This window comes from Dryobates pubescens, chromosome 8, assembly GCF_014839835.1.
Source record: "Dryobates pubescens isolate bDryPub1 chromosome 8, bDryPub1.pri, whole genome shotgun sequence".
Classification (NCBI taxonomy): Eukaryota; Metazoa; Chordata; class Aves; order Piciformes; family Picidae; genus Dryobates; species Dryobates pubescens.
The window spans coordinates 1,761,888-1,777,777 of NC_071619.1; positions in this window are offsets into that span (position 1 = coordinate 1,761,888).

Genomic DNA, 15,890 nt, shown 5'->3' on the forward strand with positions numbered 1-15,890 from the left:
TCTGCTCATCCTCGTGGCCCTTCTCTGGACACCTTCCAGCACCTCCAGATCCCTCTTGCAATAGGGGCTCCAGAACTGGAGGCAGTGCTCCAGGTGGGGTCTCACAAGAGCTGAGCAGAGGGGGAGAATCCCCTCCCTGGCCCTGCTGGCCACACTTCTCTTGCTGCAGCCCAGGCTCTGCTTGGCTTTCTGGGCTGCAAGTGCACACTGAGAGCATTTGGGGGGGGGTCCTTGCTCCAAATTAGTTGAGGGGATAATTTCTCCCCACCACAGAAGAGTAAGGTCTGTGGAAGCTGCCCTAGGCATCAGCCTAAGACTGCCACACTGGCTTTGCTGTGGGCTCCTCTTTGGCTGATGACTCTGGTTATCACTTTGCAGCCTGCCTCACAAAAAGGGCCTACAACCTCTTAATGAACACTTCCCCCCCTCCCCCCCCAGGCTTCCTGTCTCCTCTGTCACTGAATGACTAATTACTAATTTCCAGCTATGAATAATTTACATTACATCCTACTTCTTAACCCCGAGGGTCTCTCCCTGGATTTATGTGCTTTACATTTCTGCAGACATCATCCCCAGGTTCCTCCAGTGCAGGCATGGCTGAACACCTGCCTGAAATGAACAGCAACCTTCCAAACAAGGAGTTTAACATCTTTGACATCAGCCAGAGAAATGCAGAGACTTCTCTCTGAGTGCTCTGCTAAGTTTAAGGTGTCAGATTGCATTTTTTTCCCCATTATTGTTATTCTTTTTATTTTAAAGTGGAAAGCATTTCCAAATGTTGAGTTTCCCAAACAGCTAAGTCACTGCCCCTCCCCACACAGCAGGTCTTCACTAGTCCTCTGCTCTCCCCCCCAGAATCTCTCTGCAGAGCCTGGACTCTGATTATTGCAACAGATATACAGAATAGAATACAGCATTAGCTGGGTTGGAAAAGGCCTCAAAGATCATCAAGGCCAACCTATCACCCAACACCATCTGATAACTAAACCATGGCACCAAGTGCTTCAGCCAGGATCTTTCTGAACACCTCCAGGGATGGGGACTCCACCACCTCCCTGGGCAGCACATCCCAATGGCCAATCTCTCTTTCTATGAAGAACTTCTTCCTCTCCTCCAGCCTGAAGTTCCCCTGGCACAGCTTGAGACTGTGTCCTCTTGTTCTGCTGCTGAGTGCCTGGGAGAAGAGCCCAACCCCCACCTGGCTACAACCTCCCTTCAGGGAGTTGTAGAGAGCAAGGAGGTCTCCCCTGAGCCTCCTCTTCTCCAGGCTAAGCAACCCCAGCTCCCTCAGCCTCTCCTCCCAGGGCTGTGCTCCAGACCCCTCCCCAGCTTTGTTGCCCTTCTCTGGACACCTTCCAGCATCTCAACATCTTTCCTAAACTGAGGAGCCCAGAACTGGACACAGGACTCAAGGGGTGGCCTAACCAGTGCTGAGCACAGAGCAGAATGACCTCCCTGCTCCTGGCTGCTATGAACCAACCTGGTTATCTCATGATGCCTTTTTTTAATCACAACCCTTCCAAGTGCTCTGGCCTGACTGTGAGTGCCCAAGGGGATGTTTTCCCCAACATATTATTATTCATCTCAGTTTGCCACTTCAATTGCCAGGCTAAACCCCTGGCCAGTCTCTTGATGAGTTAGAGTTAGAGCCTGTGGCTCTGTGCTGTTGATCTCTCCTGCCTGCCTGCCCTACATTCCATTGTACACCTGCCACGAGGTATTTGCTTTAAATCTAGAACAAATTGTGGTACTTGATGTACTGCCAGTCTCAGTTTTTAACTGGGGATCTGACTGGGTAAGGCAGTTTGTCTCTGCATCAACTTGTGGGCCTGCCACAAGCTCCACCTTGCACATGCTCCTGAGTCAACAAAGCTCACCCTGATGGAGGGCATGTCAGGGGCTGCAGCCTCTGCCCAGCACAGCTCCTTCCTCACCTGTGCAACAGCACAGCACTGGCGTCAGACACAGCTGCTCACCGTGCTGCTCCTCCTCTTGGCTGGCACACTGCACACAGGCGAGGCTGGATGCCTCAAAGCAGCACAACACTCACTCACAGAGGCTGTGGGATAATAACAGTCATTAGAAAAAATACCATGGAACAAACAAAATTCTTCCCAGCAAGAGAGACTGGCCTTTGGGATGTGCTGCCCAGGGAGGTGGTGGAGTCCCCATCCCTGGAGGTGTTTAGGGAGAGCCTGGCTGAGGCACTTGGTGCCATGGTTGAGTTGATTCTGTGATGCTGGGAGACAGCTTGGACTCGATCTGCCCAGCCTGTATCGGTGCCTGAAATTGCCCTGCCCCAGCAGCAGGAGCTTGCTCTTGGTCTGATTGAACCTCGTGAGGTTATCATGGGCTCACCTCTCCAGCCTGTCAAGGTCCCTTCCCTCCAGGTCTGCTGCACCACACAGCTTGGTGTCATCAGGAAGCCTGCTGAGGGTGCACTCAATGCCACTGCCCATGCCACCAGCAAAGTTCTTCCATTTGAGATGCTGTTTCCCAGAGCATCACTTCACATTGCTGCTGCTGGGTGTTCAAAGAGGCTGGCAATGGCCAGGGGTCCTCCCTGCTCCCACAACTCATGAGCACAGCAGGATCAATGAGCAGCATCACATCCTATGGGCAAAGCTGTAGCACAAGCTGTCTTGTAGACCTTTGCCGTGAGTCACGAGGTACCTCTGGCAAAATCTGCATGAGCTAAATGCACATCTCAGGGGTTTTCAAAGGAGGTGAAGGGGTTAGAGACAGCTCACAGGAACCTGGTGCCTGTGGCCCTGCAGCAGAGCACATTTCTGATGAGGAGCAGCAGGGCCTGCACTCTGCTGGTGTCTCTCCAGTCAAGTACCCAACTTCTCTGGGGCCTTTCAGCATTGTAGCCTTGGAGACAAGGGGGAAAAAATAAAGAAAACAACCCACTGAATCTGTGCCAAGTGGGAAAAGAGGACAAACAGCCTTCCAAGAGCACAGAAAGCAAAGATGAGAGAGGAAAAACAAACAGGGAGGGTGCTAGTCCTACGGCAGTCTGAAGTGGGGCTTATATAAAATAAATGGGGAGGAGGTTGCTTTCCAAGTGGATCAGGAGAGCGAGAGGGATTGCAAAAGCAAAAGCATTTATACATTAAATATCTGGATTAGTGCTTCCAGTTGTGCTGGAAACTCCAAACTTTCCAAGGCATCTCGCAGCAGAATGTACAAATGCCTCAGAAAGAGGAAAGGTGTCTTGCATCAGGCAGCACCCAATATGTTTATGCAGTCCTGATGGGAAGGGACATGTTTATCCAAGCTGCTAGCCAGAATTCTGTGTGCTAGAGGCTGTGAAGGAAGGGAAGGAATTTAGTGTTTGTAAGAGTGCAATGTCATACAGGCTTTAAAAAAACCCACCCAAGCAAAAATGGATTATAATTCATCTCAAGCTGGGATCTGACAAAGTGGAGAAGGAGCAGGGGAGAAGAATCACAGAATTTCAGGGGCTTGAAGTGACCTCAAAAGATCATCTAGTCCAACCCCCCCTGCCAGAGCAGGATCACCTGCCCCAAGAAAAGCAGGGTGGGGGGAGGAAAATCTCTAGAGTCAGGCTCTTGCTTCACAGAAACTCACCAGTGATTCAGTGTGATGCAGCAATGAAGCACTGCAGTGAGGGGTGCTCCTCTGGAGGCCACACCACAGTCCCAGCCTCCCTCTCAGTCCAGCACTAAGGCTACCTCCACCCTGGACTGCATGTGGTCACTCTGTGCCATGGGGATCAGCAAGCTAACCTAGCTAGCCTCTGAATAGTTTCCCTGTGGATTAGAGTTCACCCAGGTGAATTCCCTGGCTCAATGAGCAGCAAGTTTGTTTTGGAGAACAGGATCTGGTTGTTCCTCTAAGAACATCATTAGGCATCCTACCATTAACTCCATAAACCTATCTAACTGCAAACTCCATCAGCTTGTGCATTTGAAAACTGCAGAGCAATACTGCTAGGTTCTGAGGTGACTTAGAAAAGCACTTTTCTACCCAGAGCCTGCTCACTACAAGCACTGGAGCAGTGCCTCCTTGCTAGCCTGAGCTGCACTTCACTGTTGAAGTGTAACTCATGTGTAAGGGGCTCACTGCATCTGCCTCAAGGAATTACAGCTGCACTTAAAGCAAAGGGTTCTGCAGGCACTGGGGGTTTAGTGTTGCAATACATCTGGAGTTTTCCCCTGGTGCTTTGTTTCAGCACAGAACTTCCACTCACTGGCTTTTCTTCACCAGGTATTTGATAACTTCTTGCTTGCAAAGCGAGAGCTTTTCCTTGCTTAAGTGTAAATCTGCATACTCCACATACACACTGAGAAGGGCAGGGAGATGAGAGAGGGCAAAGAGAAAATGAGGGGGGCAGACTCAAAGAGGAAATAAAACCCCAACCAACAAAGCAACAGAAAAGACAAATTTCCCTCTCGGAGCCACTGCTGCTCTTGGATTTGCATTTGTGATGTTCTCGAGAGAGCTGGAGACCATAGCTCCCAAATAGTGCTTGCAGCACCTCTCCTAGCAGGACAGGCTGAGGGAGGGGGAGCTGTTCGGTGTGGAGAAGAGAAGGCTCCCAGGAGACCTCATTGTGGCCTTCCAGTATCTGAAGTGGGCTACAAGAAAGCTGGGGAGGGACTTCTGAGGGTGTCAGGGAGGGATAGGACTGGGGGGAATGGAGCAAAACTAGAAATGGGTAGATTGAGATTGGATGTTAGGAAGAAGTTGTTCCCCAGGAGGGTGGTGAGAGCCTGGCACAGGTTGCCCAGGGAGGTGGTGGAAGCCTCATCCCTGGAGGTGTTTGCAGCCAGGCTGGATGTGGCTGTGAGCAACCTGCTGTAGTGTGAGGTGTCCCTGGCCATGGCAGGGGGGTTGGAGCTGGCTGAGCCTTGAGGTCCCTTCCAACCCCAACAATTCTGTGATTCTATGCTTTGGTGGACATGGTGGCCCAGCCCCACAGATCCTGTCTCCTTCTGTCTCAGCCTTGCTACTGCTGGTGGCAGCACAGAGGCAGGGCCCTGCAGAGTGAAGGCCTCTTGAGTCTGGGCTTTGGGGTTGTTTTTTTCACAACAAGTGAGTGAGTGAGTGTGGAAATTCCCTTGGGTGCTGTTTCAACATAAAGGAAAAAGGAAGTTTTTATCAAGACTATTTCTGTCACTTTATTGTCAAGCCACACCAGGAGGCAGGGGGGGTACTTTTCTCTTTCCCTTTAGGGTGGTCCTAACCTGTTTGCCCAAGTCCCAAGTGCTGGATCCTCACCAGCCCCATGGGAAAGTGAGCAGGCAAAAGAGTTTTGGTTGATCCTACATTGCTGGAGCCTATGGGTGCCATAAGAAACCAAATGGCTATCCAGCAGACATCAATAATGTCAAGGAGAAAAGATCACAGTATCACAGTATCACAGCATAGCTAAGGCTGGAAGAGACCCCAAGGATCATCGAGTCCAACCTGTCTGCACAGACCTCATGACTAGACCATGGCACCAAGTGCCACATCCAATCCCCTCTTGAACACCTCCAGGGACGGTGACTCCACCACCTCCCTGGGCAGCACATTCCATTTGGTGCAAGCTGTCTTTAAGGGTTTAAGCTGTGCTGCTGCTCCACACAACAGCTGATGCTCTCATGTGGGAGCTGAATTATTGCTGTGGGGTTTTTTTCTTAGTCAAGCAAACCTTGCTGTGCTACTCTTAAACCAGCAGATCCTCCAACTGGGAAAGCCCAGGCAACTCAGCTTTCATCCTTGTGATCTAACCACTTGGCTTCCCTGCCCAAGCAGCTGCTTTGTTTGATGGCACAACTCAGTACAAACAGAAATTGCAGTAATATTCTTCAAAACACTGAATAAAGTGGGGTTTGCAGTCTCACAGAGGGAGACCTTGGGAGCATTTTACTCTGTAGCTTCCACTGAAGCGCTTTGAATCTGCACAGATTTAAACTCAAGTCTATGAAGGGATTTTTTTTCTATCCATGATTCAAGCATAGCTTTAAAGAACTCTTAGCACCTACTAACTTGATGCTTTGTGTAAATGGTTCAGCTGTTGCCAGCATGGTTTAATCTGTGTCTGTTTCAGCTCCTATTTACCATCTGCTCCTTGAATGGAACCTCTGTAATAGATTATGTTTAACATTAACTTAATGAAGAAAAATGAACCTGTAGCTACCCTTTTGTTTCAGCAAACTGTTGTCTCAGCTCTATCTCTGGTGACATTTACAGCAGGTGGGAAGTGGCAAGGGATTGTGTGATGGTGCCTCAGCAGCCAAAGGAGGTCATGGCTAGGCCCTCTGGAAGGTCACTCTGAACCTGTCAGGATTTCCTGGTGCACTGCTTGGGTATTGTCCTACTTTCAAGGCAAGGAAAAAAGGCCTCCAGTAGAGTGGGCACCCTGGAATTCCTGGCTGAGGCCATCTCAGTAATGAACTGCTCAGCCAAACAGCACTCATTTCTAATGAGCACATCTGTTAATTAGGAAGATGGCTCCTGATGAATTCAAAGCTGTACATGAGAGAATGTAACTGGGAGCACAGCTAGTGAGTGCACAGGAACCAAGTCTGTTCATCAGGCTGGATCAGTGCTGAGCTGAGGCTGGTTTCACTTGTGTCTGATCTGACCATGCTGTTGCACACCCTTCTAAAACTGCTCAACCCTATCCAACCCTTGTTAGAGAGCACTCCAGGACAAACAAGAGGATGCACCATACCTGGAAGCAGATGTCATGAGCCAGGATGCTGTGTCTGTGGTCCACCATGGTAGGCTGTAGTGCTTTCACCTTCCTGAATCCTTCTAGACCCCAGCACACTCTCTTCCATTTCTCTGGCATACATATGCAGGCATACTGCTTTGCTCTCATCCTCATACCTTTTACAGAAAGAATACAGAATTGGAGATCATGGAGTCCAACCTATCACCCAGCACCATCTGATCAACTAAACCATGGCACCAAGTGCCTCATCCAGGCTATTACTAAACACCTCCAGGGATGGTGACTCCACCACCTCCCTGGACAGCACATTCCAATAGCAAATCTCTCTCTGTATGAAGAATTTCTTTCTAACATCCAGCCTAAACCTCCCCTGGCACAGCTTGAGACTGTGTCCTCTTGTCCTGGTGCTCATTGCCTGGGAGAAGAGACCAACCCCTCCTGGCTGCAACCTCCCTTCAGGTAGTTGTAGAGAGCAATGAGGTCTCCCCTGAGCCTCTTCCTCTCCAGGCTAAGCAACCCCAGCTCCCTCAGCCTCTCCTCACAGGGCTGTGCTCCAGACCCCTCCCCAGCTTTGTTGCCCTTCTCTGGACACCTTCCAGCAACTCAACATCTTTCTTAAAGCTTTCAGTAACTTTTCCTCATAGATCTCACCCTGATGTTGCAAGACTTCAGGACATGGAGAAGATAAAAACAAAGCCAGAGCCAAGATTACATCAAGGACTCTTCTCCCCCATTTCTGACTGTTGGGTTATCCTGTTTGACAGCTCCAGCTAAGCCACTTGTGGGAAGGCTCCACAGCCACTTGCACTCTGCTTACATCCCCATATATGAGATCTATAGATACAGCAAGACATCAGCACAGCCAAGATGCTTCTAGCCAAACTCCTCTTTCCATTTTACCACCTAAGAGGAACATCTTTTTCTAAAGGCAATATTAAGAGAGAGCCACTGCCTGCTTTTTTTGCCTTTTAACAAATCATTTCTGGTTTCTTTTGCTCAGCTGAACAGCTTTAATTGGCAGGCCAGTGTGGAGCAAAATGGCACACTGGCAGAATGACACAGGTCCCAGCTATGGCAACATCATCATTGTCCTGGGCTGACTAAAACTCTTGCTTCCTGCTTCTACTTCTGCCACAAATCCTGACTGAATCCAGTCTCTGAAACCCACCAGAAGGTTTTCTTTGAGCTGTGCTCTCTGGCTGAGAGTATTTCCAGCAATCAATCAATCACTGAGGCCCATCCATGCTATGCAGTTGAGAAGTGTGCAAGGAGTCATAGAACGGTTAGGGTTGGAAGGGACCTCTAGAGATCAACTAGTACAGCATCCTGTCAAAGAGGATCACACAGGGCAGGCCACAGGCAGGTTTTGAAAGTCTCCAGAGAAGGAAACTCCACAATCTCTGTGGTCACTTTTGCTCTCCTCCCATTCTTTGCCAGGTCCCCTATACAAATCCACTGATTTCGACCTCAAGCTACCAAACAGAGAGTTTTCCAACCATTTCTTCCTCCTGTGTCCCAGATGGCTGTGAGGGGTCAAAGCTCCTTGGTTCTGTGCCAAGTGTCCAGAGAAGGGCCAGGAAGATGAGCAGAGGGTTGGAGATCCTCTCCTGTGAGGACAGACTGAGGGAGTTGGGGCTGTTCAGTCTGGAGAAGAGAAGGCCCCCAGAAGACCTCATTGTGGCCTTCCAGTATCTGCAGGGGGCTACAAGAAAGCTGGGGAGGGACTTCTGAGGGTGTCAGGGAGGGATAGGACTGGGGGGGATGGAACAAAACTAGAAATGGGTAGATTCAGATTGGCTGTGAGGAAGAAGTTGTTCCCCATGAGGGTGGTGAGAGCCTGGCACAGGTTGCCCAGGGAGGTGGTGGAAGCCTCATCCCTGGAGGTGTTTGCAGCCAGGCTGGAGGTGGCTGTGAGCAACCTGCTGCAGTGTGAGGTGTCCCTGCCCATGGCAGGGGTTTGGAACTGGCTGATCCTTGAGGTCCTTTCCAGCCCTGACAGTTCTGTGATTCTATGATGTATTCTCACACCTTACAACGTGCACAAGGGACCAGGACTGTAATGCTCACGTGAGACAAGGAGCCTTAGGTGTTAGATGAGAGAGGCTCTGCCTGAGCAGTGGCTGCTCAGGTTTCTGTGCTCCAAAGCCTCTGCTTCTGGCTTATGAAATGATATCTCTGTGTGCAGGGATCCCTGCTGTGGTACAGAGCTGGAGCAGGGCTCTCCTGAAGCATGCCTGTTGGCTCTCCAGTCAGGATGTCTATTGCTAGACCCTCCTTTGCTAAGCCCTGGACACTCATCAACCAGGCTGGCAGATGATTCCATCGTGCTGGGAAAGCTGCTCTGACTGCTGTGTCATAAAACTAAGCCTGTTTCAAGAAACTAAACTGGGGTAAATGTCATGGGTCTTAATGGGCTTCAAAAGGTTTAGCATCTTACATTCTCCTTGCTGTGGCAGATGTTATAACTTACAAGGATTAGCTCATGTAATTTCTGTCCAAAATCTTCATTTAAATAAAAGGAGAGAGAATTTGGGAGGAACTTTAACATCCAGAGTCAAAGTTGAACTGCTTTACAAAGGCCCTGCAGTGGCTGCCTATGATAAAAGGTCCAAACCCAGTGCTGGGTCAAACTCTGGGGTTCTCAGCACAGGGAAGACCTGGACCTGTTGGAGCAGGTCCAGAGGGGTCTACAAAAATGATCCAAGGGCTGGAACACTTCTGCTGTGAAGACAGACTGAAAGAGTTGGGGTTGTCCAGCCTGGAGAAGAGAAGGCTCAAGGGACACCTTACTGAGGACTTCCAGTACTTCAGGAGGCTGCAAGAGAAATGGGCATGGATATTTCAGCAGGGCCTCTTGCAACAGGACAAGAGGTGGTGGTTTAAAGCCAGGAGAGGAGAGATTTAGGCTAGATATAAGGAAGAAGGGTTTTGGCCTGAGAGTGGGGAAATACTGTCCCAGGTTGCTCAGAGAGGTGGTAGATGCCCCATCCATGGAAAGATCCAGGTCAGGTTGCATGGGGCTCTGGGCAACCTGCTCTGGTTGAAGAGGTCCCTGCTGACTGCAGGGGGATTGAAGTAGATTAAACCCCCAGATTTTTGGTGAATGTTGAGGAAAGCTTCTGTCAGCTCTACACTGTTAGCCCTCACTGGAACACTAAAATGCAGAACTGCCAGGAGAATTGTCAAAATAACTAAGAATCACAGAAACATTCAGGTTGGGAGAGACCCTCAGGAACACCAAGTCCAGCCCAGAGCCCAGCTCTACAAGGCTCACCCCTAAACCATAGCCCCAAGCAAGCACCACATCCAAACCACCTTTAAACACATTCAGGTTGGTGACTCCACCACCTCCCTGGGCAGCACATTCACAGAATCAACCAGGTTGGAAAAGACCTCAGAGATCAGCAAGTCCAACCTGTTACCTAATGCCCAACACCTCCTGACAACTAAGCCACGGCTCCAAGTGCCACATCCAAGCCTTTTTTGAACCCCTCCAGGCTTGGGGACTCCACCACCTCCCTGGGCAGCACATTCCAAACCCTGACCACTCTGGCTGGGAAAAAATGTTTCCTACTGTCCAGTCCAAACCTACCCAGTGGCAGCTTGAGGCCATTCCCTCTTGTTCTATCACTAATTACCTCCGAGAAGAGACCAGCACCAGCCTCTCTACAATGTCCTTCCAGGTCTCTGTAGAGAGCCAGGATGTCTCTCCTCAGCCTCCTCTTTTTCACACTAACCATCCCCAGCTCCTTCAGTTGCTCTTCATAAGGTTTATTCTCCAGGTCCTTCACAGCTTCCTTGGCCTCCTCTGCACTCACTCACCTTGCAGACACTACAGCACATAGCAGCTGGGAAGGGCAGCATTCTCCTGGTAAGTCACTGCTCTCAAATGATGCATTCAGTAAGATATTTCAGTGTAAAGTAGTTGCCCTCAGGAGGTTTGGGGGTCGGGGGGAAGCTAGGGAGATGAGTAGTCCCCATATCATCTTGGGATGTTTGTGTTAAATGAGATGCCCCAAAACTCAGGAGCCCTGAATCTGTGGCCACTTGCAAAGAATTCTAGCTGAGCAGCAGGGTCCTGAGTGCACACACAGGAGAGTGCTTTGGATCCTAGCCTGTCACATCGAGGAAGCAAAGGCTGCTTCATGCATTGTGTGGCAATGTCTTCCGTGCCTCACAGAGAACACACAAACAAGAAGGCAGTAAAAATATACAACTGAGCCCTCCCAGAAAATGTGGCAAGGGAAGAGGATGACAAAGAGCTTCCTTTGTTTGGAACAGTCAATACAAAGACACAATCTCAACAAACAAACTCCTTTAGTGATAATGTGAGTTAAGTTCACAGCCTAGGTCATGAGCTGCATTTCAAGGGGAATTACTGGAAGAAATTCCTCACAACCCCAGTGAAGTCTGTTGGGTGGGAGAGGAGGGCAGTCTCCAGCACACACTACTGCTCTGTCTGCTTATGGTGGAGCTTCAGAGGAAAACAAGCTCAATATAGGAGCTCTGACTCCTTCACAGAGACAAAGGAAATCTTGGTTATTTTAGATGCTGGCCATGCAACTTGAAGGCTGACACCTTCAGGTCCCTGGCTAAGCTATGGCACAAGAACAACAACTGGAGAGGATGGCTATTGTGAAATCATAGAATCAGAGGCTTGTCAGGGCTGGAAGGGACCTCCAGGATCAGCCAGTTCCAACCCCCCTGCCATGGGCAGGGACACCTCACACCACAGCAGGTTGCTCACAGCCACCTCCAGCCTGGCTGCAAACACCTCCAGGCAGGAGGCTTCCACCACCTCCCTGGGCAGCCTGTGCCAGGCTCTCACCACCCTCACGGGGAAGAACTTCTTCCTAACATCCAGTCTCAATCTACCCACTTCTAGTTTTGCTCCATTCCCCCCAGTCCTATCCCTCCCTGACACCCTCAAAAGTCCCTCCCCAGCTTTCTTGTAGCCCCCTTCAGATACTGGAAGGCCACAATTAAGTCTCCTAGGAGCCTTCTCCTCTCCAGACTGAACAGCCCCAACTCCCTCAGTCTGTCCTCCATAGCAGAGGAGCTCCAGCCCTCTGCCTTCAGCCAGCACTGTAGAGTACAGAATACAGAATTAACCAGGTTGGAAAAGACCTTTTTGATCATTGAGTCCAACCTCTCACCCAACACCATCTGATCAACTAAACCATGGCACCAAGTGCCTCAGCCAGGCTCTTCTTAAACACCTCCAGTGCTGGTGACTCCACCACCTCCCTGGGCAGCACATCCCAAGGGCCAATCTCTCTTGCTGGGAAGAATTTCCTCCTCACCTCCAGCCTACACCTCCCCTGGCACAGCTTGAGACTGTGTCCTCTTGTTCTGGTGCTGGTTGCATATCTTCTCTTGTATTTTAATACGTAAAATGAAATCTTTGGATTCCTTACTGTCTTGCCTGGCTTTTATCTTGGGGTTTTGTAAGGTTTTCTTTTGGTCACTGTGTCCTTTCCCTGGGTGTTCCATGGTGTGGAATGGTACCACAAGCACTGTGAACCCTCACTCCTGAGCAGAGGCTATGGGAACAGTAAACTGTATAAACAGTTGCTTCAGAAACACTTTTTCATGGTTAAGTTTCTAATCCTAGGCTTGCTAGCCAAGAACATGGATGCTTCTTGAATACAGTGGAAAAGTCTAATTTTAACCACTGAAAGAGATGGAACCAAGCAGTAAAGACAGCAGAGATGGTCCAATAAAGATTGCCTAATGAGCATTAGATTGCCTCCTCTGGTTTGCAAAGCACAAACAAATAGCTCCTAACAGGAAATGCCCAGACCCAAGCTTTTCAACACCAATCTCCAGTGCAGAAAATGTCATCTCTGATTTACCAGCAGCGCTGCTGCTAAGGCAATCCTTGCATGAATATCAAGAAACCACGCAGCCCAGTTTTTCACTGTCTTGAAAGCAAGTGAAGACAGCCCTGAGAGTACTTCCAGATGTTAGCTGGACCTGCCACACTGCACAAACTCAGGCTTTTCTTTGCAAGACCATTTACAGAGCTCTGGAAGGAGCAGGGGGTATCATGTTATGCAAAGGTAGGGAGGAGCATTTTACTTTTACAACAAATTAAAGACATGACTTCAGGCTTTTGTCCTTCCCCCCTCCCATCATTATTAACATCTGTAGCCCAAGATGGGAAAAAGCACCTCCAGTTACCTCTCACTAAATCAGTTCATTAATGGATTGACACCAAAGAACTTGTCCTGTGCTCGACTGCAGCAAGCTGTAAAGCATCTAAACCTCCAGCTGGGTCTGAGCTTATTGTCAAGTTCACATCACTCATTAGCATTTAGTCTGCCACACTCAGGGCAGCAAGCTTGGTGGTCATTTAAGCATGAATTTCCAAATGAAACCAAGGATTAGAGAATGGCTCCTCAGAGGCAGTGCAGAGAAGGGATATCCCTGTGCAGTTGTGCAGCTAGGACCCCACAGCCAGCCTGCAGCAAAGCAGAAGGCAGTGTGCTGTGCTGTGCTGCTTCATATGAAGATGAATTGAATATATGGTTCATAAGGAGGAGGAGAGGATGATTAGGAACACTTACACACTAAAACAGCAGCACTGGCATTTAAGATGAAGCTGAACTATTTCCTTTACACTGAAGTTGGATGCAGTTGGATGGGAACTGGAAAGAGTGATCAGCATATTTAACAATTAACATGGTCTGCATTTTCCATTAACAGGCTGTGAAAGAGCCAGCTCAGTTTGGTAGCCTTGAGCTTGCCCAGTTCTGATTAACTAATATCTTTCATGCAAATATTAACTCACTCCTGGCATGTACTGTCCTTAAATTGCAACCGTGGGGTAGATGAGCATGGAACAGGCTTGGCAGAGCAAGCTCTCCTGAGGAGTGTAGCTGTGCAGTCAACAGCAATGTGCTTGGCCCAAGCTACAAGACAGGGAAAATGAGGTAGAATCACAGCATTACTGAGGCTGGAAAAGACCTCTGAGATAGAATAGAATAGAATAGAATAGAATAGAATAGAATAGAATAGAATAGAATAGAATAGAATAGAATAGAATAGAATAGAATAGAATAGAATAGAATAGGTTGTAAGAGACCTTCAGGATCATCGAGTCCAACCCATCACCCAACACCATCTAATCAACTAAACCATGGCACCAAGCACCCCATCAAGTCTCCTCCTGAACACCTCCAGTGATGGCAACTCCACCACCTCCCTGGGCAGCACATCCCAATGGCCAATCTCTCTTTCTGGGAAGAATGTCTTCCTCACCTCCAGCCTAAACCTCCCCTGGCACAGCTTGAGACTGTGTCCTCTTGTTCTGGTGCTGGTTGCCTGGGAGAAGAGACCAACCCCCACCTGGCTACAACCTCCCTTCAGGGAGCTGTAGATAGCAATGAGGTCTCCCCTGAGCCTCCTCTTCTCCAGGCTAAGCAACCCCAGCTCCCTCAGCCTCTCCTCACAGGGCTGTGCTCCAGACCCCTCCCCAGCTTTGTTGCCCTTCTCTGGACACCTTCCAGCATCTCAGCATCTTTCCTAACTGAGGGGCCCAGAACTGGACATAGGACTCAAGATGTGGCCTAACCAGTGCTGAGTACAGGACAGAATGACCTCCCTGCTCCTGCTGGCCACACTGTTCCTGATACAGGCCATCATCAAATCCAGCCTATGACCTAACACCACGACAACAAGCCCTTGTCTGCTTGGCTGCACAGCACCACAGCCCTGTGGTGTGACAAAGACTTGTTGTGGCAACTGGCAAGCCCCCAGGAGTTTGTCATTGATCACTCCATGGAATGCTCCTGGGTATTCAAAGCAGGCTCTGTGTCATGAAGTTAGTGACTGCATAATAGTCATCTGTAGCTCCTCATCTATAAATTACTCGTGTTTGATGACGCAGGAAGCTGCATGCTTCATGCACACATTAGGTCTCCAACACAGGAGCCAAGTTTGGTGCAGGGACATCAGGAAATCATACATTTCAAAGTGTCATACCCAGTGGCTTGAAAAGTAGCCTTGAGCTCTGTTCCTCTCACTCTCTTTTACCCATGACAACTTAAACCCACAGCCATCTGGCTTGAGAGCAGCCCTGAAGAAAAGGGCTTGGGGGTGCTGGTGGATGAGAAGTTCAACAGGAGCCAGCAGTGAGCACTTGCAGCCCAGAAATCGCATCCTGGGCTGCAGGAAGAGAAGCTTAGCCAGCAGGGCCAGGGAGGTGACTCTCCTCCTTTGCTCCACTCTGCTGAGACCCCACCTGGAGCTCTGTGTCCAGTTCTGGAGCCTCTATTACAGGAAGGATCTGGAGGTGCTGGAAGGTGTCCAGAGAAGGGCCACGAGGATGAGCAGAGGGCTGGAGCTGCTCTGCTATGGGGACAGACTGAGGGAGTTGGGGCTGTTCAGTCTGGAGAAGAGAAGGCTCCCAGGAGACCTAATTGTGGCCTGGGGAGGGACTTTGAGGGTGTCAGGGAGGGATAGGACTGGGGGGAATGGAGCAAAACTAGAAATGGGTAGATTGAGATTGGCTGTGAGGAAGAAGTTGTTCCCCATGAGGGTGGTGAGAGCCTGGCACAGGTTGCCCAGGGAGGTGGTGGAAGCCTCATCCCTGGAGGTGTTTGCAGCCAGGCTGGAGGTGGCTGTGAGCAACCTGCTGTCGTGTGAGGTGTCCCTGGCCATGGCAGGGGGGTTGGAACTGGCTGATCCTTGAGGTCCCTTCCAGCCCTGACAATTCTCTGATTCCAAGTCCAATCCTATAGTTTCTAGAGTTTAGAAGTCTCCAGCACTGCCTTTGCTGAAGAGAAACATCCCAGAATTTGGGACCTTTTGGAAGCTGTGAAAGAAAGCAGAATGCAAGGAAGGAAATCCTCCATTCTAGTTAGTAATAACTCTGAGAAAATTATGTTGTGCTGAAGAAAAACGACACCACCTGTTCCTGCCTTCCAGGTGCTTGAAAGAACACAGTGGGTGAGCTTCAGGACTGAGAGAAGAAATTGTTCTTGCCTGCTGCAGCTAGAGACAGAGTCTTTAGGGGTTTGGAAACCTGCAGGAAAACATGGAGGAGAGGGGAAATAAATAACTTCTGTGGAAAGAAGATCAGTCAGACCATCTTTGCAGCCTTGCACTCAAGCAAGGGAGCGTACATGCAAGCCCAGTTGGTTTTGCACAGAGGATATTACTACCAGAGGTGATTTTTCAGCCAAGTATCCAACTT